Source organism: Phoca vitulina, unplaced genomic scaffold, assembly GCF_004348235.1.
Source record: "Phoca vitulina isolate PV1807 unplaced genomic scaffold, GSC_HSeal_1.0 scaffold32, whole genome shotgun sequence".
NCBI classification, from domain to species: Eukaryota; Metazoa; Chordata; class Mammalia; order Carnivora; family Phocidae; genus Phoca; species Phoca vitulina.
The window spans coordinates 14,185,797-14,213,101 of record NW_022589735.1 but is presented as its reverse complement, the minus strand read 5'-3'; the positions used below and the strand labels follow the sequence as shown (position 1 = coordinate 14,213,101).

The window sequence follows — 27,305 nt, the reverse complement described above, 5'->3', positions numbered from 1 at the left end:
GACCCATTAACCCCATCATAACCTGTTCTGTTTTTTTTTTTTCTTTTTTATTTCAATGCACTGAGCTCTGGAATCCCGGCTGAGAAACCTGGAGCTGACTTCTGCAAAGGAAGTTGAAGTGCAAGCCAGAGCTTCATTCGAGGTGCACTCGTCTGCCTGACAGCAACCGTTCACGCTATTTTAAATGATGGAGGCTGGGCAAGGGAGGTGAACAGGATGCGAAACCCATCAGATGAATGATTTAGCATTCAGAGGAGTGTTAAAAATGAAGCATGTGTTATAAATAATAAAACACACCCAACTGTGCATATTAAGTTGTAATTCGATCTCTGGCTTCTTCTGACGTTGATAAACCACTCCAAGAACCACCCTTCTCAGGGTTTCTGACTCCACGAGTTACTAACCCCTCTCAGTGGAATTTCTACATTATTATTATTATTATTATTATTATTATTATTATTAGGTATCATCAGGTCTATATTCTGCATGTATGAGAAACAGGGGATGGAATGAACTGGACAACACCAGATTTTGCTGGAAACGATGCTGAGCCCATCATGAAGAGACAAAACACGTACTTGTAAATGGAGCACTGGGGGCAGTTGGAGCAAGTGAAGTTGCTGGATTCTGGGCTCTATCAGTAAATTCAGGGAAGTGCAACAGAGCAGTGAAGGGCTCCTATCGGATGTCAAGCATTCAGGTCCTGGCGCTCGAGCTGTCTCTACCCTGGGCTGACCTAGAACAACACTCAATCTCCAGGAGCAACTGCATCCTCCAGGTGGCCAGAGGATGGCCAGAGGGCCGCGGGCTTATCTGTGTGCCAGGGAGCAGCATTCCCATCTCCAGTGCAAAACAATGCTACCAGCAGAAATGCTTCTTGCCATCTGATCGAGAGGCTTCGCTGGACTTCTCTTTGGAAAGCAAGTCTTGCTGCTCCATTTGCCATCAAGGCTTTCAGTCCCAGCTAAAGGCCATGCCTGGGATCTGATCTGGGAAGGGCATCTCTGGGGGCTTGGAGAATAAACATGAGCTCACTCCTGCACCTATTTACCACTTGGGGGGCTCCCAAGTCCTCTCCTCCTCCTCCTCCATATCTGGTTTATTCCCTTGGGGGCAATAGGGCGGCTGTTGAAGCTACTGAATGTGCTGGGCCATTCTGCCCCAAAGCACTTAGCTAAATCAGAGGAAAGGAATCTGCGCCGCCTAAAAATAGCAATGGAGCATTGATTTTTTTTTTTTTTCCTCACTTCTCTCGACACCCTGCTCCCCTCCCCACCAGTCACTTTCACTTCAGCACATTTCCCCCTGAAATCAAGTGAAGGAAAGTCGAGGAGAAGTGGAGGGTCAGGAGTTAAAGCGGGAAAGGAAGAGCGAGAACAGAGAAGGGAAGGGGACAGAGAGACACAATCACGGACGGGAATCCCCCGACAGGACAAAGCACACATTTCCTATCACTCGGGCCAGCTGGAGTTGGCTGCTCACCCCCACAGGGGCTCCTGACACTCACAAGATGGTCTTGCTGAAAACGAAGCCGCCAGAGCATCCCGAAATGGACATCCTCGATGTTCAAGGTCAGTCTGCGCCCGTCACACCGCAATAGCAGGAAAATCACTCACTTCTTCCTTGGAGTTGTCTCCTTTTCAAAAGACATTCACCAAGAACAGGGTGTGGACATACACACACACACAACTCCTAACAACAGTTTATCCCCGAGGGATGGGGTGCAAGTTCGAAGGAGACACTCTTTTGACTTGAGATCTTTTTATTAAAAAGCATTAGGATCATAAGCCGTTTTTACTTCCTTCGGTGTTTTCCAAATTTTCCATAAGAAATCATGTGCTTACGTAATTTTTAAATTTAAAAAAAAAATTCTTTTAAAAGGAGAAAGAGGCTTTCCCAGGCATGATCATACTTAATATTATCAACAGCCCAGTGAGGTGAACAGGGTGGACGTGGCTGAGGATTCAGGGTCACTGGGACTTGGGTTATGATCCCTCTTCTCCCAGCTACCAGAAGTGAAAACTGAGCAAGCGATTTGACCCACACCACAGACATAATTGGATAATAAAACCCAATATTCCTAGGAGAATTATGCAAATGCAACATATTAACCATTATAATAATGCTTGGCACGTGATAAGCACCCAGTAATTAGAAGGTACCATCATTATAATTATTATTATTATTAAAGAAGTTAGGAGATACACCCAGGACCATACAGCAACACAGCTAATAGCAGCCTAAGCCAAAACCAGAACTGAGTCCATTTAACCCACATTCCAAGGGGTTAAACAGGACCCATGCGCATCACCCACACTCGAGAGTGTCAGACTAGAACAGCACTTCCAGAACGTTCTCTGGAATCAGCCTCAGAGAAAAAACTCTGTGAGATGTGTACAGCAGGGGACATGGGTCTACCCAGCCCTGGATGCTTCCCAATCCAACCCACAGATGTTTGGGAACAAAGAATGTTACCAAAATAATGCTTGGAAGAAATACTCTCTGTGCCTGATGGGCACGTCCAGAGACGAAGTTTTGAAGGAAAAAACTAAACGTTTATGTGGATAAACCTAAAACCAACCTCCTCTTGCAGATTTTGAGAAGAATTTTTAGTTGCCCATATAGGGAGACAACAACAGAATAGTAGTCTGAATATTCCTCGAGCCTGGTCTCTGAGCCGGTGTCAAAGCAATTCCAAAATTTACCAGTATTTCCATGCACTTTAGGGCCACCCTCATCACTTTCATTGGAGACAAAATGATTGACTTCCAATCTCTTTTAAACACCCCTTACACCATTTAGACTGAAGCCTGAACAATATTTCAGGTTCTCCAGGTGTTTCTGTTCCGTCCTGGAAAGGCCTGGAAAGAGGGGTCACTTTGATACTGCCCAAAACCAGCAGTGAGGCAACATGGAGACCCGGAGCCCATGGACGGGGAGGTAGGGTCTGGCCACGGGGGGGCAAATATCACCCAGTGGTCTCATTCATTGCGGCCAGTGACGACCCCTAGTCTTTGCCTGGTGCTGTGCACTTTCAAAGTGCATTCTGGTCCACTCGTCCACCAGCCTCTCAACAACCTAATAAAAAACAAACATTATTAGCCCCATTTTTCAGGCCCAGAAACCAAAGGCTCAGCAAACGGAAGCGCAGTTCTCAAGGCCATAAGGCGAGGAAAAGAGAAACACAGCTCGAACTCTGTATCTGGTCCGCTCTCCCCTACACCTCAGACACTGCTTGCACCTCTCGTTCCAAAAGGAAGAGCATTCCATTCGATCTCTCCACCATCCCTGCCATTTGCCTAGACATTCTCCCCTCCGAAACCACTAAAGCTCAGACCACAGCAAGCAAGCCACCACGCGATCACCCGATGCTCGCTGGAGTCCTGACAACGTTGACAAAGTCCTTGGCAGGCCCTTCTATTTCCGTGATCAATGGCACTGTGGCCCGAACAAGAGCGGCTGGTGCTGATCTCTGCCGTGAAAATATGCTCACAGTGTACACAGGCGTTTATATTCCAAGCACAGAGGATGAAATAATTCTGCACCGTGTCCATTTTTGTGCTGTGAAGGCATACGGTTGCTTTGCAAGCAAAACAGTAGATCTTTCATTTGCCAGTGACATTCCACAAAGTGCTTATAATTCAGTGTTAGCTTATCAGCCAGCCAATCTCCCACTCTAGGGAATGTGTCAGCCATCAAAAAGGAGTGGAGGAGGTGTGCTGCATCGTAATGGCTTTCATTTCATCAGACTTACTTTCTTAAGGGCATTTAATCAATGAGGACAAGGAGTAGGCAGATTTTTAAATAAATGTGTCACTTTAGGTTAATCCACAGCACGGCTGAATGTATTTGTTTATGCGACGCCCAAATATGTCTCTCCGTGGCTCAGCAGAATTGATAATCTGTAAATCAAAACACGTTACAAGTAGTTTCAAACTATCCCCCCAAGGAACAGCTTTATTTGACCTGCCGCAATGGGAGATGCCCCGAAGTTTCAGGGACAAGGGTGGTGAGTGTCAGGACTGCGCAGCATTCTTGACTCGATTGCCACTTCCATTGACAGCAAAGCTTCTGATTCTTTCATTTTCCTTTCTTTCATTAACCAGGTGAATAATGTGCTAAAAAAAAAAAAAAAAAAATGCATTTGGGATGACAAAGGAGCCAGCAAAAGGATGGCAAGATGGAAAGCCAGGAAGGCTGCAGGAATTTTAATTTATTCTTGGGGCTATTATTAAATGCAGGAGTGACTAAAAATTAAAAGGAGACCAGAATGCTCCTGATGAGGCGTGCATCACTCCGCACTGATTATGCCCAGATAACAGCTTCTGTTTATTCTCTCTGCTTTTTGCATCCTTAATGTGGCCCAGACAAACAGATGAGCTGTAATTGCATCAACGCAGGTCCCGTATCAAATAGAAATTTCTTCTGCCATCCATTATCAGCTATCTGAACTGTCAAAATATGATTGTCACATCTGCTGGAAGTGTATTGGCCCGCTTGTGATGGGAATGCGGTTTCGGTATTTTACATTGATTTTCTTAATGCTGGCCATAAGCGTGCCCGTGTGCAGACTCGCGGATCTTTCCAGCTCTTTCAACAAAGCTTGACCTGTGTTGACATTTGTCCCTAGGCAGCAACATCCATTCAGAGGAGGATCTCTGCTGAGGCTTTTGTTGGAAACACTTAAATCATCTCTTTCTTTTTTTCTTTCTTTCTTTCTTTTTCTTTTTTTCTTTTTTAAACAGAGAGTGTTTACCAAATAAGATTGAGACTGTAGGATCCTTTTGACACAGTAGCTAACAAAAGTTATTAATATTCTGTGGGCTTCGGAGCAAGAATCTATTTAATGGTTGCAAGAATCATGCGAATCCCAGGCACAGCCTTAACTACAGATTTTACAGATAGAAAAGGGTATCCAGATCCGTGTGTGTGTGTGTGTGCGTGTGCGTGTGCGTGCGTGTGTGTGTGTGACATTGCCGAGGACAGTGGAGGCTGATAAAAGCTCACTGTATGATGTCTCTTCCCCCATTTCTTTACAGACAGCCAAGGAAGAAGCTGGCTTTCTTGAACTTGGGAAGTCATTAAGCTGCCAGGGCTTGTGAATGAACATCAGAAGAAAAGATGTTGCTCTTCATTTCATTTTATATTACAGAAAAGAGTGACATTTAAATAATGACGCATAATCTCTCTGCCGGCCCAGCAAGGGCTGCCTCGGCTACCACAGGGTGCCAGGACCTCGGAGTTTCTAAGGACACTCGGGAAGAGGACCCCAGCCCTAAGTGCACCTATAAACATACATAATAGCCAATTTACAACAGAGTCAAGTCAGAATGGATATTCATGTGCCAGCTTGTAGTACAATTCAGCCCTCCATTCTGAGACAAATTAAATTCATTCTTGTGCATCCTGGTGGTAATGTACAATTAGCTTGCAGAAAACGGGAATGTATTTTCCTATCGTATAGGAGCCTTTGGAAATTTCAAGGATAACCTCCCCCATCCCCCTTGAACGTCACCTTTAAGTGTGTATCTCCAAAGTTACATAAATCAAACCATTTGGTAAACTGTGTGGTAACCTTTTTAAATATAGCTCCCTGTTAGCTTTAACATCATTATATCCCATTGTGATGAAAATGGACTTTCTGTATCCAGTGATAATTCTGCATGCAATTATCCAGGCTTTTCTCAGACTCTAGAGAAATCTAAGCTAATTGCTTTGGGACTTTTCCTACATTTCCATAAATTCTTTGTTAATTTTTCATGAGAAACTGTTATTGCAGTTGGCCCTTAAAGTTCCCATTGTATTCAATAATGTAAAGAAGTCATTATAAAAACAGGAAGATTTGGTGGTGTCCCCACCTGAGCTAGGTTTCTTTTGATCCCTGTGTATTCTCAGGTGAGGTAGGTTCTTTTTTTCTTTTCTTTTCCTTTCTTTCTTTCTTTCTTTCTTTTTCTTTTTCTTTTTTTTATACAAGCTTTTCTTCATCTGAGTTTACTCAAAGCCAATCTAAAAGAGGTTCTGTGCGGTGCATGACCTTGTCATTATAGGACATGAATTGAGTTTGCTTTATTTGACAGTTGGCTCTGGAATTGCTTTTATACCTACTCATCAACCCCAGAGACAAAGAACTCTGTTTTAACTGATAGAGGAGCAACCGAATGAGCCAAGTTTCCCAGGGAATGCTCTGAAATTACCTTAGATGTTACATTTGATTTATTGATTGCTTCAAACCTAGAGTCACAATTTCTGCGGCTTCCAATAAGCGCTACCTAAGGACACCTCAAACACACTGCAGAGATTTTCAGGGGTTTTTCAGCCTGATTGTCTCCTGTGAGCTCCCTTGGGTACAAGAGCACACTCTCTGGTACCACGAATGCAACCTGGGGACACCAACCAGTGTGCAAAACACCAGCAAAATGAGAAAACGAAAAGCCAAGACACAGAGAGCCAGAAAGAAAAGTTTAGCTTTGGGTAATTTATCCAACATTAGCCGTCCAAAAATCTAAAATGAAGCTCTTTTAACTTCAAAATACATGCAAGCTTTGTGTTTTAGAGTTTCGCACTCAATTTTTATCGCAAATTGCATTGGATATATTTAAAAATTCATCGACGTATACTCAAGATTTGTGCAGATTACAATATGAATGCTATATCTCAATAAAAAGGGACTTGGAAAGGACCCCTCTTCAAAAGAAAGAAAGGAACAAACAAACAAATAAGTCACCCTAACCTTGTCATTGTCATGGGCCGTGAAAGGTCGGGGTCTCTGGGGCGCCTGGGTGGCTCAGTCGTTAAGCGTCTGCCTTCGGCTCAGGTCATGGTCCCAGGGTCCTGGGATCGAGCCCCACATCGGGCTCCCTGCTTGGCAGGAAGCCTGCTTCTCCCTCTCCCGCTCCCCCTGCTTATGTTCCCTCTCTCGCTGTGTCTCTCTCTCTCTGTCAAATAAATAAAATCTTTAAAAAAAAAAAAAAAAGAAAGGTCGGGGTCTTTATGGGAAGGCAGCGAGCATCAGGAAAGTGACTTGCCACTCTCAGCCCACCTTGAACTCCAGGTTGGAGGCTTCGGATGGCTGACTTCTGAGAAAAGCTCCTGCGTTCCCTGCAGTTCATAAACTCTTCTTGAACGTTATGTAAAGGAAGGTGGCTATCTTTAAGGCAAACCAGAGAATGGCTAGACTACCTTCTACTTGGGCATGCCTACAGTTAGCATAGCCTGGCCCTCCCAGGTGCAACCTCAGGGCTGACCTTCCATACTGTGCACTGAACTAACTCTCCTTGCCGTGGGCCCTGGGTTATCCCCACGCAGTGACGGAAGCCCCTGTGGGAAAACTGTCCATTTGCAAACACACTCATCTATCAGCAAGTGACCAAGCGGACCTTCTCCAAGCACTGAAACCCACTGGGAGTCACTCAAACTATCTCTAGGGAAACAGAATCAACAAACTTGTAAAATTAAACTTAACTAGGAGGCGCCTGGGTGGCTCAGTTGGTTAAGCGTCTGCCTTCAGCTCAGGTCATGATCCTGGGGTCCTGGGATGGAGCCCCATGTCGGGCTCCCGGCTCAGCGGGGAGTCTGCTTCTTCCTCTCACTCTCCCTCTGCCTCCTCCCCCCCGGCTTGTGCTCTCTCTTTCAAATAAATACATAAAATCTTTTTTAAAAAGATAAACTTAACATTAAACAAAATTAAACTTGCTGCCTTCCAAAGTCGTAAAAGGAAAGTTCTCAAAGCCAGATTGATGTCTCTCAGGAGCCTGACCAGGGGTGACTATTTATCTCAGGAGGCAGTTCAGTAAATATGTATTGAGTGGAATCTAAAAGAGCAGTGGCATTTGGAGTATTCTAAGTGTGTTCTCAGGGTATCTGAACACTCAATTCAGTTGAGGAACCCTAAACACTGTATTTCCTCTCTCGCGTGGAGACTATCACGTGCTACCGAAGATGTTCTAGCTTCTCTCAATTGCTAAGACACACACAGTGCTTCAACCACACTTCCTTCCAAATTACAACTTGTGACTCAGTCCTCTCTTAGCCTTCAGTCATACTGGCATTTTAACTCATTCCACGAGTTTTGTTAACTTTTTCTTTCAGGAATGGCTGCCTTGGCTGCAGAAATGGACATCCGCCATATAAGGGCAACAATGAGAGCACTGTGTCATCTAAGGATGTGACCTCAAAGAGCAAAGCCAGGCTCTGAGGAAGTCACTATTCTGAGGGATTTATATTTGAAAACCCAAAAGTAGATGAGTTTGGAAGTGTCCTAAGTCAAAAATAAGGAAAGGTGGTTACTGAACACAAAGATTTTTTTTTCCCCCAACAATGAAATTCCTCTGGAGCAGTTGCTTGCCCGTCAACATTCCCTCATGTAATGCCCCGAATAGTAGGATTTAAGAAGCATAATCCCACTCAGTTCCCTTCAAGGAGGACGAAGAGATGCAGCCCTTAGTGAAGACCCTGACCAGCAAGACCATGACCCTCAAGGTCAAGCCCAAGGACACCATCGAGAAGATCAAAGCAAAAAGCCAAGACAAGGAGGGAATCCCACCTCTTCGGCAGCACCTGATTTTTGCAGGCAAACAGCAGAACGATGGTGGAACTCTCCCAGCTAACAACATCCCGGAGTCCAACCTGCACTTGGGGCTCTGCCTGAGGGAGGGCATCATGGCCCCTTCCCACCACCAGCTCAGCCAGAAACACAACTGCAACCAAATGATCAAGTGTTAGTTTCCCCTGCAACCCCACACTGTCAGCTGCCACTAGAAGTCCCACCAACAACCCGAGCCCCAAGAAGTTCAAATAAGGCCACTCTACTGTCCCCTGCTTCCCCTGCAGGACAACATCCTCCTAAATCCCATGGCCCTGGGGCCTCAAAGAAGGAAGAAGAGGAAGAGGAGGAGGAAGAGAAGATACAGCAGCTGCAACATCTCTATTTTACAGGTAAAGCATCTGAGGCTCAGGGAGGTCAAAGAAATTGCCCAAGAAAATGCAGGAACTAACAGAACCAAGGTTCCAACCGCCCCTCTGCAAACCCCTTTTATTTCTACCATGCCATGTTCAAGATTAGCTCTTCCGCACCCTTGTGACCTACAGCTGTGTCCCGTGCTGGGAGAATTGCCCACGTGCTTGTCTGGACTGCCGCAGTATTCTCAAGATTCTTCCGTGGTCCCTGTAATATTTCACCACAGTGTTTATGTACGTGTCTGATGGATAGTAAGGTACTTGAAGACAGGTGTCTTGCCCTGTTCATGTGTGTATTCCAGACGCCCACTGACATACCAAGGACAGACGCACATTTACCACAAGATAATACAAATGCCCCATAAGCATGTATAAAGATACGGGAGAGCTTCATCAAGAAATGCAAATCAAAGCAACAATAAAATGTTATTTGGTTAGCTCCCAGATCGGTCAATAAGAGAATATTTTCTAACACTGTGTTTTCCAGGATTGGGGGGAAGGAGGGATGCTGCAAACAAGGACTCTCAGATTTTGTTGGTTGGCATAAAATTTAACACCATTTTGAACAGCTTTTGGGCAAGAGCCACCGAAATCTGAAGTGTAGCCTCATCTTCTAGACATTTGTCTAGACATTATTTTTTTATACCCCATACCCCAGGGAAGTCCTCAGGTCCCAGGCAAACCCAGACGGACGGCCGGTCACCCTCTAAGGGTGCTGACTTGCCTGATAGTAACCTCCCTTCCCCCCCCAGATCTGGCTTTACCTGGGCTAATTCAGGCTCTTCTCCAGGCTCTTCCCCCCAAGTCAGGCCTGGCCCAGTTAGGTGCCATCCATTCAAGCAGTCTTTCCCAGCGGGGCGGGTAGGCTTTTCTGAAGCCAAGCATGGTGCCCGGGGCCTCATTTGCATGTCAACGCGGAGGGTGCTACCAGGCTGATCTTGGTGCTCTGGGAACCACCCGGCAAGGTTTGGGCTGGCCTGTGAATGCACACCATTCTCTGCTTTGCTTTGCTCTGCTCTCTGTCACCTCGAATGGTGAGCATTAGGCTGACAGCCCCTTGAACTGTTTAAAGAAAAACGACCCCTGCCCAAACAAGGCAGATTGAGACTCTCTCGTCTGGGGGAGAAGGATAAAGACATTGGACATGGGCCTGTGTCTCCAAATCCAGTGGCTAGGGGGAGACTGAATGGGAATTCACTTCTCCTTACAAGTGGCCACCAAATTCAGTGGAGAACGGACTCTGTGTAGACTGGGGTTCTTTTTCCAGCCCCTCCCAAGCCTTGCTGTCCTGCAGTCTGGCTTGTCCAGGTTGGCAACCAGAAAGTGCCTCCCCCCACATCGGGCCTCAGGTATGTCCTTTCTGGCACAATGCTGGCCCACGCATCATCCCATCCCCAACATCAGTCGGCATTCACGACAGACAGTTGGCTCTTTGGCAATCCACTGGAACTTCTAGCATTCCTGTGCCTCCAGTGGGGCGCAGGAAGGGGGTGGGAGGGAGAAAAGGGCAACTTTTAGGCTACTCAAACATCCATCATACAGTCCTTTGCTTTAAGGGGCACCGCCGGGGAAAGCGAAGCAGCCAAAGCCAAGGGCATAGAGAGCTCCTGCTTGCTCAGGATTCTGCAGCATCTCTAAAAACTCTTTGGCTCCTGCAGCCAAGCCCCAGCTGGGTGGAAATGAAGTGTCCCGTGCATCCACGTTGTTATTCCTGATTCTCATTCCTCTCTCGTTGGCACAGGAATTTTTCCACGCCACTGTGCAAAAATAGCACTTTACTTAAAGATACTGCACTGTGTTAGGCAGACAGACTGTCATGACTTAGCAGTCACAGTATACTAGGGATGCAGTCCTGTTGTTTTTATTAAAGGGGTTGTCAGGATCTAAAATTCACACATCATTAACTGCTTCACTAAGACAGCAGCCCTGTGGGTCCCAGAGTCGGGGCACTTTGAAGACCACGCAAGTCAACACTCCGCTTGCCTGAGCCAGGGAGGCGGCGCCCTGTCCAAGGGGAGTGTCTCCAGAAGGGCTGTTTTCTAGGAAACAGCTTTTGCTCACTCTGGAGCATAAATGTGTAAAACATATTCACTTAAAACTGATTTAAGTTAAAAGCATTACTTTGCAATGAGCTGCGCGCCGTCCCACACCATCCATCAAAATCCAGCCGTCACGGGCCGCGGTGCGGAGATGCTTAAGTATTTTCATATGCCAGAGACTTTTTACTAGAAGAAGGAGCAAGACCATGAAACACACGGAAGGGAAAACATCCAACAGTCTATACACAGGCCCTGACATTGGTATTCCTCAAACACAGGGTTTTCTGGTTTCAGTGGAGCCGAATCCTGCGTGTTTTCCCAGCAGCCCTCAGCAGATCCTGAAACGCAATATAGGGGCTCCGGTTTCCCAGTGAAATCACTCGGTTGGTCTGTTTCCTCAAAACAAACGGGCCATATGGAACCAGCCACAGACCAGGCCCAGATCAAACAGAGCAGAAGCTACAGACCTCTGTGGACCAGCCAACACAGCCCACAGACCATTGTCTTTCAAACTCAGCCCTGTAGGTTTGCTCAGATCCCTTCCAGTTGGTTCTATAAATTGGAACGCCTCTGAAGTTTTTGTCTGAAGAAAGCATTCTGGGACTCAAGTAAATGGGAAACACTGTGACCGGACCTTCCAAAATTTTTTTGATTGCATTAGAACTCTCCTTACTGCTGTTTTTCTTGGAGCTCTGCTAGGTAATTGGCTAAGTAAACTGTGCTGAGTAGAGCTCGCACGTAAAGGATAACAACGGAATGTATTTATACTTGCCAGATACATTTGCATTTTCATTCAAGTCTTCAATCTCCTAATCAAAAGGAGTTAAGGACGAAGTTCTGATTCCATGCTAGGGCTACTTGGCAAATATTTTTGCCAGAGGAAAGGGTCATGGAAGACGCCTGCCCAGTGCTTAAAATCAGACCACCTTAGCAAAAAAAAAAAAAAAAAAAAAAAATCAGACCACCTTAGCAATTGGCTCAACAATAATTCTTCAGCTGTGGTGCCCAGACCAGGTACATCAGCGTCACCCGGGAATCTGCTAGAAATGCAAATTCTCAGGCCCCACCCCTACCCACTGAATCAGAAATTCTGAGATTGGGGCCCAGTAATCTGTATTTTAACCAGCACTCCATGAGATTTTGATACATGCAAAAGTTCGAGAACCACTGACCTAGACTAGCATTCTAAGTGGGAGTGTCTAGAAGCAGAGCCTGAGATGAGGATTTTTATGAAAGTCATATTAAAGACATGTTCTCAGGAGGAACTGGTAAGAAGGGAGTGGAGTGAGATCAGGAAGAGGGAGAAGCCAAGAAAGCCTGTGGGCTCAGGCGGAAGTCTACCCTTGGCTGGATTCACAGAAACAGGCTCTGGAACATGAACCACAGAGCAGAGTTAATGTTCCTCCGGGCAAGGGGCTGACCTGTTTTACCATTTGCTTAGTCACTGACTACAGGGAAGAGGGTGGCCTCCCATCAGCTGAGAATAGTCCTCTAGAGAAGGGGAAGCTGGCTGTCACTAGAAGCCACCAGTCGCAGTAGCTAGAGAATGGGGAGTCTGGGTGAGACACCAAGAGTCATCTACTACTACCACCAACGTATACAATCAGCCTCAGAAATGGCCAAGCTTCCTACTTTCACTGTGGATCAGATGGAGAACTTGGCCTCCTTACTCTCAGTAGCCAAGACAAGAGTGGGCCTGCAAATAGGAAGCAGGAAAGATCTTACACTTGGCCCAGCCCCAAAGAGCCACCAGAAACCTCATGCACCTCAGTCAGCATGAGTAATACTAACATTGAAATCAAGTTGGTCAGAACATGAAGGCAGGAGCCTCTAGGTTATGTCAGAGGATCACTGCTTCCCTATAGAGTGGTTTTGAGACCCCAAATCCCTCTAATATCCCTTGGGGGTACATATTCTTTTCCCTTGTTGTTCTGGTCTTGGTGAAGCTACGGATCACCATGCCTGTTGTCCGTGAGACAAGGTGTGGGCATGTGGCCCAGTCTGGATTACTGGTTGCTTTCCTTGAAATTAAAATCTTGATCAGAGTCATTAACTATGGTCAGAGCATATTTATAGTAGTGACTGAATCTTGAGGCAAGCCTTTATCAGTTTCTGCTACGAAGGCCCCCAGAGGGCCTCTGTGAGTGGAAATATTCAGAATTCCTTTAGATCCTTCCAGCTTGGTATTGTGCCAATAAATTCTCTTTTGCTCCAGTCAGAGTTGGTTTCTGTTTCTTGCAACCAAAGAACCCTGACATGGGTTCCTCAAATACTGGGAGTTTGAAGGTCCATTAAAAATATATATATATATAGTTTCTATCCAGTTATTCAATCTTTTTATACCACTTCTGACAGCATTCAATTTTTCATGTCACCTCAGAACTTAGTGGTGTAAAATAGCCATTTCAATATGCTCATGGGTCTGTGGGTCAGGACACAGCAGGGATGGTTTGTCTCCACTCCAAATGTCTGGGAGTTCAGCTCAGAAGACCCAAATGCCTGAGGTAGGGGGTCAAGCGTTACTCAAGAGTTGGAGGCCAGAATCATCCAGAAGCATCTTCTCTGGTATGTCAGGGGCCTGAACATGGATGACTCAAAGGCTTAATTCAGCAGGGACATCGACTTGATTGCCTATGTATGGCCTTTCCATGTACCCTGAGCTTCCTCACAACATGGCGACCTCAGCGTGGTTGAACTTGTTACAGAATAAGTCAGGACACCAAGGCAAGTATCTCAGCCATCAAAATGGAAGCTGCCTTTTATGACTGGGTCTCAGAAATTACACAACTTCAAATTTGAAGCATTCTACTAATTATAAATGGACTTTATGTCCAGTCCACATTCAAGGGGATAAGATTTACATCCTACCTCTTGATGGGACAGAGTCTACAAATTTGTTGACATGTCTTAAAACAGCCATAAATACATAAGGTACATAGAATCCATCAGTCCTGGGGCGCCGAGGTGGCTCAGTAGTTAAGCGTCTGCCTTCGGCTCAGGTCATGATCCCAGGGTCCTGGGATCGAGCCCCGCATCGGGCTCCCTGCTCAGTGGGAGGCCTGCTTCTTCCTCTCCCACTCCCCCTGCTTGTGTTCCCTCTCTCACTGTCTCTCTCTCTCTGTCAAAAAATAAATAAAAATCTTAAAAAAAAAAAAAATCCATCAGTCCCAAGTGTACAGCTGGATAAAGTTTTACAAATGTACCCACTCATCCACCACTATCAGAATATTCGTCAACATCCAAGAGGTTTGCCTCGTGTCCTTTCCCACAGCCCCCTGAAGGAGCAATCGTTATTCTGACTTCTACAACCATCACTTCTGCTTATCCTTAACTTGAATCTGAATCTTACAATATACTCTCAACTCTTTTTTTTTTTTTTGGTTCATGTCTGTGAAATTCATCCATGTTTTATGTATCATTTATTCGTTTTTACTCCTGTGTAGTATTCCCCTAAATGACTACACCACGATTTATTTATAGATTGTTTTGTTAATGGACATATCGATTATTTCCAGTTTGGGGGCAGTTATGAATAAAGCCATTATCCTTTCATGTTTGAAGACCCATTTTTAGTAACAAAAAATGTTAATGAACTGCTTCCATGTTCTAGTAGTTATCGATCTTGAAAGTACATAATGCTAAAAGGCAACTTTTAAAGGCATTTCTACAATACTGTTTAAAAAGCATTTACATGCATTTCAAGTAAGACCTATGTCTGTGACATTATTCCTACCAATAACATATAGGGTCACAAAGATTCATGGACCCCTTTGCAACAACATATGCTCGCCACCCCTACTCCCAAGGGTATGTGGCTCTCAGATCAGGAATAACTGCCATAGGGGATTCACCTTTGGGATCTTTTAAGTAAGAAATGTGCTAAAATTTGGATGCCCATCTTCATGGCTCTAGGGTCACAAGCTCTCACTATCACACCACAAAGCAGAGTTTGTACTCATCACCATTCTGTTAAGCTTTCTCACTCCCCGATGAAGTACAAGTTTCTACCCCAGTGGGTCCTGTAAGCCCAGGCTCTTCCCTGCCCAACAGAATTGTACTTGGCAAAAATGGCTACTTGCATAATTAGGATAATGAGACTGACTTTCATTCTGAATGAAATTTGAATGTAATACATTTGAGCTGAAGTAAACCAAATTAGGAATAAATAAAATCCAAATCCATAGGAATCCCTGTAGGAATTATTTTTTTAGAATGACCTTCCAGCTTTCAGAAAGGCTCTTGGAGTCACCTGACTACATCTTCCTCCATGCTGTCTTCTGTTGAGGTCAAATCCCACTGAACTGGTGTAGTCGAAGTTGAGTTTTCTGAGCTGTTGACTCTATCTCTCTGACATTTTTTCCCCACCCTTCCATTTCTTACTGTCTTTCAGGCTTTCATCCTTGAATTGGGTTGTTTGGGAGACACGCACCTTTCACCCAGGGACCAAAAAAAGCTGTAGGAGCGGTCCCTGGTCACATCTCCTCAGGTTTTGCTCCATCACTGTGATAGTGGTTTGCAAAGGAGACCTCAGCAAAACAGTATATGATACTTTATGGGATGGCACACCAAGACTGCTAAAGAAGATGGACGATGTTGTATTGTACACTTTGATAATAACCTAAGAGCGCCAGGAAGAACTTAATTGATTGATGATATGCCAAAGATCCATTTAAATTGTGCTAAGCTCATTCATTTTAGTTTTGCTGACAATTTAAACCCCGTATTTGTTAGCATAAAGTCAGTCTCTAGGTAAATATACTGTCAGCAGTGATATTGTACAGTTTTTTGAGGTGAGACGTGATGACTTCTATCAATAATTTTTAAAGTAAATACATCTAAATTTAAAATTTTTAAAGCCCTCCCCCTCGGCTCCTATCAGCATATGTAGATGATTAATCCAGCGATCTCTTTCTCTTTAATCACTGGGTTGCCAGTCAATGATATCACGATCTCGGTGGGAACCATTACTCTGAATATTTTCAAGTCTAGTGACTTCTTGGGGATGGGGGGATAGGGCTTTAATCAAGGAAAAAAAAAATCTCTTGCTGACAATAAAATGCAGATAACTACCTCACTTTGACTCTTTTATATATAGGTCACAAATTATGATACAGTCTAGCTATAATTTATCAAAATATGCATGCTACAAATTTGCAACTGGTACAAAGCTATCATTAACCTTCATTTACAAACAATGCCTGTGTTCCTTATGCCTGAATCACCTCAAGTCATTCTATTTTCTTTTCATGAGTTAGCCCTTCATCTTCCAGGATACATTTATGTGATGCAAGCTCTGACAAGATGAGATTACTGAAAATCTCCTTATTTTTCTTTTAAAGAGCCTCCTGGATGATTATTGTATTTATTCATCAGAAAATGAAGTATGAGGACATTCTAATGTCTGCCACTATAAGGGACTCATACAGAGTTTGGGCTATTCCCCAACTCCCTAACTGCACCCCAACCACCACCACCACACACACACACACACACACACACGCACACACACGATCTCCCGACTGTCCTCAGGCTCAACCTACAAAAATCATCCCTGGAAGAAAGACACCTAAGCTCTTGTGGCATTAGGTAGGCAGCTCTTCACCTAGAAGGAATATCCAGGGAGCACATTAACTCTCTTTACTAAAAGAATACTGATTCACCCATTTGTATGTTGTAAACCAAAGCTTGGACACTTTTCCATAGTGTGGAAGATGTCACTTGATATCCCTGAATATGGGCTAACAGCTCTGGGCTTAATTGCTACTGTCTTCGTGCTCACACAGAATATCTAGTTCTGTTGATTATGAAGTGTTTTCAAGATGCTCAGCAACTGCACAAAGACACTTGATTATAAAAATCAAGGAAACTATTCCAAAACTATAAATAATAGTAAAATGGACCATCTCTGCCTTGTACCAATGAGGTAGAGATTAGCTGGGATAAGTTTGCACATTTCAAAGATCAATAGATCTTGATACTTCCAAGGTTTATCCTTTCAGTGGGGCTATTTTTATACTTATTGTAATATAACTTTACAAGGCTTAGAAGGGGACTATAAGAAAACTATATTAAGCAGAGAATAGGAATACCTCTATCTTTTTCCTATGTGTCAGCCCTACTCTGAAACTGGAGTGCCCCTAACATCTTGAAGTTTCAATCCTAATATGTATTTGTATGTCATATGAACTGTTTGGCCCAATGTTATACTCAGAATGAGTTCTCCTTGAGAAGTTCTTGATTGAATGGAGCCTGGTTCAGATGCTTGTGATGCCAGATGGCATTTAGACATTTTCTGTTACTTTCTTTATCTCCTTTTCTAGTTATTTTCAGATTCTTCTTAGAAATTCAGCAGATACAGCCATAGTAATATGGGTCACCGGCAATTTTTTCAAGTGTTTGGATACAAAACAATTTCAACGACCTAAAGATATGCTCATAAAATACCATTGATCAATAATATCATGATGAAATCAAGAATGTAAAACTATTTCCTGGATGAGTCTGTTCATTTGCAAATTTGCAAACCAGTCCCATTTTCTACCCTACTGTTACTGCCCCATCAAAACCCAGAGAATCAGCTCAGAGCTCTCCTTGCTGAGGGATTATCACTGATTGGCCCAAGGTTGGAGTCTGACTTAAGGGCGTCAATTATATTTTCTCTCTTTTTTTTTTCTATTTCTATTTTGTTTAAAAACTGTGATGTTTAGGGGCACCTGGATGGCTCAGTTGGTTCAGCATCCCACTCTTTGATTTCAGCTCAGGTCATGATCTTGGGGTGGTGAGATCGAGCCCCGCGTCGGACTCCAAGCTCAGCGGGGAGTCTACTTGAAATTCTCTCTCTCTCCCTCTACCCCTCCCCTCACCCTCATGCTCTCTCTCTCAAATAAATAAATCCTTTAAAAAAATGTTATGTTCTCCTGTATATAGAGTAAAATCTTTTTTTTAAATGTACAATTCTATAAATGTTGACAAATGCATACAGCCTTTTCACTACAACCACAATCAGGACACAGAACATTTTCCTCATGCTAAAAAAACTTTGTAGTGCTACCCCTTTGCAGTCAAACAATGTCCTCACCCCAAACTCCTGGCAACCAGTCCTGTTTTTCATTCCTACAGCTTCACCTTTCTGAGCATGCTATAATAACTGGAATCATATACTATGTCACCTTTGAATCTGGCTTATATTACTTAGCTTAATGCATTCAAGATTCATTCGCCTTGTTGTATGTATCAGTAGTTCATTTCTTTTTATTACTAAGTATAGCATTCCATTGTATGGATATACCATTGTTTCTTCACGCATTCCCAGTTGTAGGACATTTGGGTTGCTTCCAGTTTCAGGACATTATGAATAAAGCTGCTATAAACATTTTAGTGGAGGTTGTTTTTGTTTGTTTGTTTGTTTTTCACTTGGGTAATAAATACGTAGAATTTCTGCATCATATGGGAAGTGTATATTTAACTTCATAAGAAACTGACCAACTGTTTTCCAAAGTAGCTGTGTCTTCAAAACTTTGGTCCATATTTTAATTAGGTTGTTTGTTTTCTTACCAATGAGTTTTGGGAAGTGGTTGTATAATCTGGATACAAGTCTTTGTTGGTCTGAGTTTTGCAGATATTTTCTTCCAGTGTATGGTTTGTCTTTTCAATCTCTGAAGAGTATCTTTTGTAGAGCGAACATTTTTCATATTGATGGAAGTCCCAATTTATCAATTCATTTTCTTTTATGGATTGTGCTTTTGGTGTCATACCCAAGAAATCTTTGCCTAAGCCAAAATCACAAAGATCTTCTCCCAGTCGGCTCTACGTTTTTTGCCAAAGGCACCCTGCCCCTACTGTGGTCACCTCCTGTAACAATCTCCACACTCATTCCAAGCTACTTCTGGGTCCTGCTTTGCCATGGGGAACCAAGGACAGCTCCAGAGAGATCAACCTTAGGACCCCCCTTGGCCTGAGCATGCTGTACCACCAGTTACTTTGCTGTGGCTTCCTCTCTGACGGGTCTGAGGTAGCCAGCCTGGCAACCTTCTCCCACACCCCCAAAGTGAGCATCAGAAGGAGGAGGTGGGCCATAATCCCATTGTTGTTAACTTCACTTCTCTAACTCACCCCAGGGCACAGTCTGATCCCTTCTCTGTCCTGCTTCTCATTCCTTCTCCTTTCCCTTAAACCAGATAGGGCTGGAAGAGAGCCATGTTCTTGTGTGGTCCTCCGCTGAGCAACTCCTTATGACCTATGACTGTCAATTGCAGCAAAATCCTATTTTTGAAGGTCAAAAGTTCAGTATGTTCTCACTTTTTCCTGTCTGCTTTTATGGCAGATGGATAGGTGGATGCCTCTGCACAAGACCAAGGTCAAGCACTTAGAGAAACAAAAGAAACCACATCAAACTGTTTTAAACAATTATCACCCCCACACCCTCCTTGGCCCCTGCCCTTCCCCACACATTCATGCACAAACACAAGTCTGAACAGACCCGCCCTTCTAACTCCCAACTGAAAGCCTATCACAGCACAGACTTCCATCCAAAACCACAAATCCACTCCTACCAAAGTCTTGAAATATTATGTCTTCATTGAAAGTATCTTGAAAAGGAGACAAAGGGAGAATTATACTCCATGACACAGAAGGAAACTTCCTCAATCTCTTCATGGGCCAGTTTCTCAAGATTTGGCATCATGGCTACTCTTTCTTATCTCCCTTGTTCCTCAAATTGTAGGCAATGCTATGTTGCTTCATGGCTTTCATCTCACTTTTACCCCCATTACCCTCTTCTCAATGTCAGACCTCCCCTCCCCTGCCCCCACAGCTGGTTTCAAACTGTTTAAAGTGTAACTCTGAATGCTCTCTCATGCAAATCCACACCGCCATCCTTGGCTCCTCCTCCCCATCCTCGGCTCCCACTAACTCAATTAGCGCATTAAGGGCCAGGAGCCCAACACTGGAGTCTTCTTTAGACAGTTGAGGAAGGACAGAAAGCTCATGTGTTAACATGTTAAAATATTTGCCCAGCTACACACACGTACATACACATATAGAAAATGCCTAAAGAAAATACACAGAGGTATCGATTGTGGTCTTCTCTGGATGGTAGGATTAGAGTTGATTATTTTCTTCATACTTTCTGGAATTTTCATAAAATTCAATGTTGTGTATTTATTCCTTCCACAATAAGAAAAAAATCATCAAAGTTAATATCTCTAAAACTTGGCTGAAGTCTTACTTCCTTCCAGAAACCTCATCTATTCACTTCCCCCACCACAACCCCTGTATTTATTAAACACTCAACTACTATTTAATGAGTACTAGTTATATAGCGGTCTCTGGGCTCAGTGTGTGGATACAAGGCCCAACAAGTTCAATACATAGCATATTTAAAATATTTAGAAATCTTTATAGGCCAGGTAATAACTACTCTTGACTCTTGAATAACATGGGTTTGAAAGGCACTTCTCTTCTCACACATGGATTTTTTTTTTCTTTCACAGCATAGTACTGTCAATGTATTCTCTTCCTTTTAATTTTCTGAATATTCTTTCCTTGAGCTCAGTTTATTGTAAGAATACAGCATATAATACACATAAGATACAGACCCTGTGTTAATGCAGTGTTTATGTTACTGGTAAGACTTCGGGTCAACGGTAAGCAGTGGCAGGGTGGGGGAGATGCCTCTAACTGCCTCATTGTTCAAGGGTTAACTGTACACAGAAGGGACCCATCCAAAGTGCCAGATCATGTCTAGAGATCTCTACTCTGCCTTAGTTGCTGATTTTGTGAGGAAAGACTGAGGCGTCTGGGGCAGAATGGACATTGTGAGGTCATTCAACAACTGGAACAGAAGTATAAGAACTAGAACAGTTGTCCCAGTGTGTGCCCGCTGCATTTCAGCCCTGCTCCCATGGCCTGCTCTCACAGTGAGGTAGTAGTTACTACATGGGGTGGCCATGGTGACAAAAGGAGAGTGATGGAGATGTAAGACCCCTCAACATTTAGATGCCATTTCCCCTTTTCCCCAGAGATCCCTATGAGTAGATGCACCACAGTCCTTATCCTAGCATAAAGTAGTCATCGATTAACTTGCATATCTCTTCCCACCAAATTCCAAGGTTCCTTAGAGTGCTGAATATGCATTTTTCATTTATAAATAAATATATTTAATAAGTATTTATTAATATTTATATACTAAAATTATTTATTTATAAATAAGTTATATTTAATAAATATAATTCATTGTATTTAATATAAATACTTTTTTCTAAAATTTATTTTTATTTCTTATAAATAATAAATTACTTATTTAGGTACCTACCTAGCACAACTAGGCACTCAAACATTTGTTGAATAAATGAGTGAACTTTTAAGATTAGGACTCCCTAACCATGAAAAAGGGAAACAGTTCTGCCCAATGGGGTCCCCTGAGGAATAACCCAAAGGGTTCTGGAAGAAATAGTTGCCAGGGCGCCTGGGTGTCTCAATCGGTTTAAGTGTCTGACTCTTGATTTCGGCTCAGGTTATGATTTCAGGGTCCTGAGATCGAGCCCCATGTCAGGCTCCATGCTCAGTGTGGAGTCTGCTTGTCCCTCTCCTTTTGCTCCTTCCCCTACTCTCTCTCTCTCAAGTAAATAAATAAATTTTTTTTTTTTAAAGAAACATTTACTAAGATACAGTATTCTAGTTGGTATTTGCTTGGGAATGAGAAATGGTGCTAAGATATGGTCTCTCAGAAGATCACAGTACAGCAGAGAGAGAATCAGGGAAGAAGTCAGGGGAGCAGGGAAGGGGGAAACAAAGCAAAAGGATTGCTTATTATCATGTACAGAATCACCATTCCACTTCAAAGCCAGAGCCAAGATCCAGGGGTGACCCTGTTGGAACACACACAGGCACGTACACGTGTCCCAAAGACAGATGAAGCTGAGTTTTAAGTTCTCAGTACAATACTGAAGGCTCAGGTACTCAACTGGATGGAGTAAAAGCAGATCTGACACATACAGGAAGCCCCGCTGCCCACGTGACCTTTCAACTTCACTTAGGGCAGGGTGGGGGACAACTGCACAGAGGAGCTAACAAAGCCCCACACTCCTGGGGTTGGTGCAAGGGCTCCCTATCTCTTTGTGTGCTTTCTGTCCTCAATGTCTTGCACAGCCCAGGACAGCCATACCTTTGAGTGCTCTGAAATGTCTGTTTATGTGTCCTGCTTCCCAGAACCTTCCTCCTGGGAGGGGAGCACCCTCATTAAAATGTATGAAAACTGCTGGATTCCATAACGGAAGCCCTTCCCACTAAGGTCCTGGCATTTCTCAGTGTGTATCTAAGAAGTGTTCTTTAGAAAGTCTGCCTATTCTGGTTTCCAATTTGGATGGCTATGTTCCATCTGTTAGAAGGCTAATGTTGCGATCAAGCTTGGATCACAACCTCCCTGAAATGAATTGAAACCAGTCGATGGACCACTCTTGTGAGTCACTTGGCACCCCTTCACTCACATGGATTTTCGTTCAGAGCACTTTGAAGTTTCAAAAGAAAATCAACATTTTTTGTTTCTTACTGGGGTGGGGAGAGGGAGTAAAAGCAAAAAGACCAGTCACGTCTCTAAATCTAGTATCACTTTATTGTCAAAGATCACCAAGTCCAATTAAGTGGGCACTCCCTCGTTGTCTTAATCAATATCTAATTCCCTAAAGGATTTGCAGCAGAAAAAAAATATATGAATAAAAATTAGATGGTAAGACACGTGAGGAAAGTGCCTCCTTGAAATTCTCTAACAGCTCCACTAATGCTTTCCTCCTTCTCTTCCTCTCTTTTTGGACTCTTCTTCTGTCCTCTGTTCTTCTTCATCCTAACTCTATGTATGCATCCTTAAGACTCTGGAATCTTGGATTTATCATCTGTATGGGCTCTGTACCACCTTTTACCAAAATCTATGTGGATCTCCCACACCACTCTGGTCAATGCTACCATTTGTCTTCCCTATTCCTTTCCTCCCTGTATACTGAGGAAGTGAGAAGTTATTTTCTTCAGTATTTACCCTTATACAGAAGGGAGACTTACATTTCTGGCTTTCCATAGAAAGGCCAAAACTAACTTTAGCTGCCTTCACTAAAATTGAACATAACCCTTCAAAACCATACTTGAACAACCATACAAAAATCTCCCCTCTTCTCTAAAGAGATCCCTTTGCCCCAGGCCTCAAGAGGCAAAGTCTTATTTCACTTCCCAAACTCCTCGGGGCCTCCCCAAGCCCTGGTGATTACATTCAGTGCTCCAAATGTGGACTAGTCACATGAATTTCTATCTCTTCACTGCTCTATGACCATCGTATGCTTTTGAGGGCTACCTGTTTCCCAGACCCAACTGCCAGGTACATCTTCCTCACATCCTCAGACACACTGACAGCAAGCAGCTCAGGAGCCAGAAATGTCTCCCTCCCACCAGTAACATCAAATCCCAAACCAGCTTTTACAGCTGTCTTTTCTCATCAATCCTGCGCCATATTTGAAGTCCCTAAATCTACCCAGGGCTCTATGGGGTCCAATGCTTAACCCCACAGTCAAGCTTAGGCTTACCTCCCTCTCTCTGGGAGCACCCTCCTTCCATTTGCCTATCCACCAAAACATTTCTGTTCTTCAAGCACCAAATTCTCGGGAAGCTTTTCCAAGGCAACCGTATCTCAGACTGTTTCCTTTTCTCTGAATCCCTTCATCCTCACCACCTGTGTCACACATCACCCTTGTTCATATTATGTCAATGTAGTCCCAGTCTCAAATCTCACACTATTAGATACGCAAGCATGCACATATTATATAGGTCTTCTAACCCCAAATCAGAGCCCCCATTGTGCCTGCACAAATGGCACACTTTGAGTTGACTCTCTGAGTCCACCTGCCAGCTCCTATGGGGTCCGGATGATCGTTAAAAACAATGCTTCTCCACACCCGAGACTTGTCCTATTGAAGGTGTAGGAGATGAAATAGTTCACCAACCTAGCATTAAACAACACTACCTCACATAGCGAGGAAGTTATTCTATTTTCAGTGGTCTCTCAATCCTTCCAAATCAATCAAAGAGAAATTTTTAGTTTGGTTCCAGAAAACCCTTCCCACTTTTCTAAAACCAATATCTCCCTTTTGAGAAAAAAAGAATAGGCCTCACACTCAGATCCTTTTTAGCCCCGAAAATCTAAAAAACCATTGTGTTGTCTTCAGTTTTTGTGTTAAGTCTCCTACTTAAGACATGTGATACCCTGTTTCCTTTTATAATACGTTTATTCAAATAAAAAAGAAAATCAATAAACCCCCTTTTCTTTTTTTAATTTAGCAAATTTTGGAAAGGTGAATCCACAGATGACTCAGGTATGGGAAATACTGCTCTAAGAGATACTCTGGCTAAAATTCTTTATCTCTAAACCCTGCTGATCACCTTTGGCCCAGAACATCATCATCAGTGGCTCAAAGGTGGGCAGGTTAGTACCAGCTCTGGAGGGAATGGGGGAACAGAAAAGAAATGGTCTGGGCAGTGAACCTGAAAAAAAAAAGACCTGACCATCATCAATACACAAGTGCTTCATCAACCCCCTCCAGTACCAAGGCAAGCTTCCCATGACTGTCATTACTGACTCACCCTCTGTGAGTCAAACCACACTTGAACAACAATACAAAAATCTCCCCTCTTCTCTGAAGAGATCCCTTTGCCCCACTGACTGCCCTCCTCTGACTTGCCTCCAAACATACCCCAATTTCCCCCAAGACACTCAGTAGCAGAAGGGGCAGGCCATGAGACTCATTCCAGACCCAACAGCACCCAATGCCCAGAACCTCCCTTTTCCTAAACATGACTCAACTTATCCAGGCTCTTTATTTCCATTTATCTTTGAGCTACCTAGAAGATGGACATGACAGCCACGATTTGGCACACTTAAATGTTAGCTGAAACTCAGGTACGTTCCTGGTCTGAGGAATCCCTGAGGAATTCATACCAGAGAAATCCCATGACACATTAACAAGAATGTACCTAAGAAATAATTATACTGAAATTCCTTTGTTATCTATTAATATCAATTGCCAGGCACTCTATCAGCGTGGGGATAGATAAGTGAGCCTGATCTTTCACTTCTTGCACACTAAGAGATAAGATGAAACAAGAGATTCCCATTTGGGCAGAAACAGGCTCTTGTTTTTGTGGTCAACAAAATCGTGCACTGGGTAAGTCCTGTTTATCGATCAACCAGGATCCAGGAGAGATTAATGGCTGAAGTTAGAATTCCAAGAGATTGATTCCAACCAGAACTGGTAGAGGAAAAACATAACAGAAGCAGAGTGAAAGACTGTACCAAATGTGAGGCATGGCATCCTCAAGGAGCAAGGTGAAATCCAGACGTTAATGAGGATTATGGCCAGAAGGCCAGGAAGGACGCCATCCACGCTAAGTGCCTTCAGGTCAAGATTATAGGAGCTAAGACAAAATACCATAAATCATTTCAACAATTGCAAAAGAAGGTGATTATATAATGCATTTTTGATGATCTAATAAATACATACAGATTTATCAAAATTAGTACAGACTAATTCTTCAAACTGACCTCTTAGACTTTGCATTTGTGGAGGACTCCAGGTGGTCCCTAAGATTATAAGGCCAGGAGACTCCATGGCTGTAATCCTGTCTGGTGTGGTCTCCCAAAGACCTGGGTAAACCCAATGACATTAGCAAACAGCCAGGAAAGAAGTGGACTAACTAACCAGCTACTGTGACAGTTTTTATATTTTCAATAAAAACTGGGCACTCAGGTCTTTAGGGAAAAAATAGTCACATACCACATGTGAATATGTTACAGATAAATCAAAATCTAACTTATTTGGGCGCCTGGGTGGCTCAGTTGGTTAAGCGACTGCCTTCGGCTCAGGTCATGATCCTGGAGTCCCGGGATCGAGTCCCATATCGGGCTCCCTGCTCAGCAGGGGGTCTGCTTCTCCCTCTGACTCTCTTCCCTCTCCTGCTCTCCGTCTGTCATTCTCTCTCTCAAATAAATAAGTAAAATCCTTAAAAAAAAAAAAAAAAAAAAAAAAGCAAAATCTAACTTATTTAAGGCAATGGAAACTTTTCTTCATTACCCATAAAGCTGCATTACAACAACTTCTAAACTTGGATTGATTGCACTCAAATATCACACATATTAGGAAAAAAGTACATATTAATAGTAATGAGCACAACAAAGAGACATACTGGCAGTTGCTCACATGACTTACCAAGTATATCCCAAATCTTAAGATAAGCTCTCTATTTTGAATGTCCTCCTTCATAAAAAGAATCACGCCAGAGTTCTAAGCTCCCAAGATCTGATTTAGCAAATATCACTTAAATGAGGCTGTTCTCTATTTCCATAAAGTTTATAATGAAGAACTTTATATTCATATTGATGGCAATAACCATGCCACCAGGCAACAGACACAGACATCCAAGCGTACCCATGATTACAACCCACCAAGGCTGAGCCTTTGTCTTTTTTTATGTATTTGCAGACGTATTTAACGCAACATTGATGCGTTCAGATTTCACAATTGTCAATTTCAGAGTTGGAAGTTACCTTGAAGATGCCGTTTCCTGCAAAGTCAAGATCCAATAAAGTTTGGGTTCACACTTCCTAGCTAAGTAGGCTACATATTAACCAGTATATAACTTTGAGCAAAGTCCTTAGCCTTCCTGAGCTTCCGTAGGAACAGCACAGCCAGCTGGGGCCCGCCCGTAGGGCTCTTGGGAGGAGGGGGGCTCGGGGGCGCCTGGCACAGCGCGTGGGTGTCACCCACGTGGGCCGCCCTCAGCAGCCTTATCAACAACAGCTGCATTGAAGCCCGGGAGGGGAAAACAGCCACTCGACCAACTTCGAACAGTTGGTAAAGGGGGAGAATCAGGGCTTCAATCAGGTTTCCTGCATTTTCATCCGGGGCTATTTCCACTTAACCACGGCTGCCCCTGAGGTGTCATCTCGTTTTTTTGCGATCACGTTTGCAAGAGATGGATGAACGTGCTAATCCTGCAGCTTCTGCTCGCCTTCCTCTGGACTTTGCACGGAAGCCACAGGAACTGCGTGTGATGGGAGATGAAATCGCATTTGAACGGGGTCTTTAGAGAAATTCCTCTTGTGTTCCATTACTTTAATTATGACACGGCTAAAGAGACTCCGAGAAATTTCCAGCCTGGCAACATCTGCCCCCCGAGACACGCAGGGCTGACGGTGGCTCCGAATCACACCCGTGGTCAGGTGGCAGGCAGGGCAGGGGCACGGGCACACAAACAAGTTTTTGTTCAGGATACCTC

General features: G+C 43.7%; 1 long non-coding RNA gene across 1 annotated transcript in view; it reads right to left on the bottom strand.

Moving 5' to 3' along the window:
* Positions 1-26,718, bottom strand: part of LOC116645174 — a 108,166-nt gene extending 81,448 nt beyond the window's left edge. The window contains exon 1 of the long non-coding RNA XR_004301915.1: positions 26,575-26,718. This is a non-coding gene — a long non-coding RNA (uncharacterized LOC116645174). The remainder of the gene's footprint in view (positions 1-26,574) is intronic.
* Between the last annotated feature and the right edge of the window lie 587 nt (positions 26,719-27,305).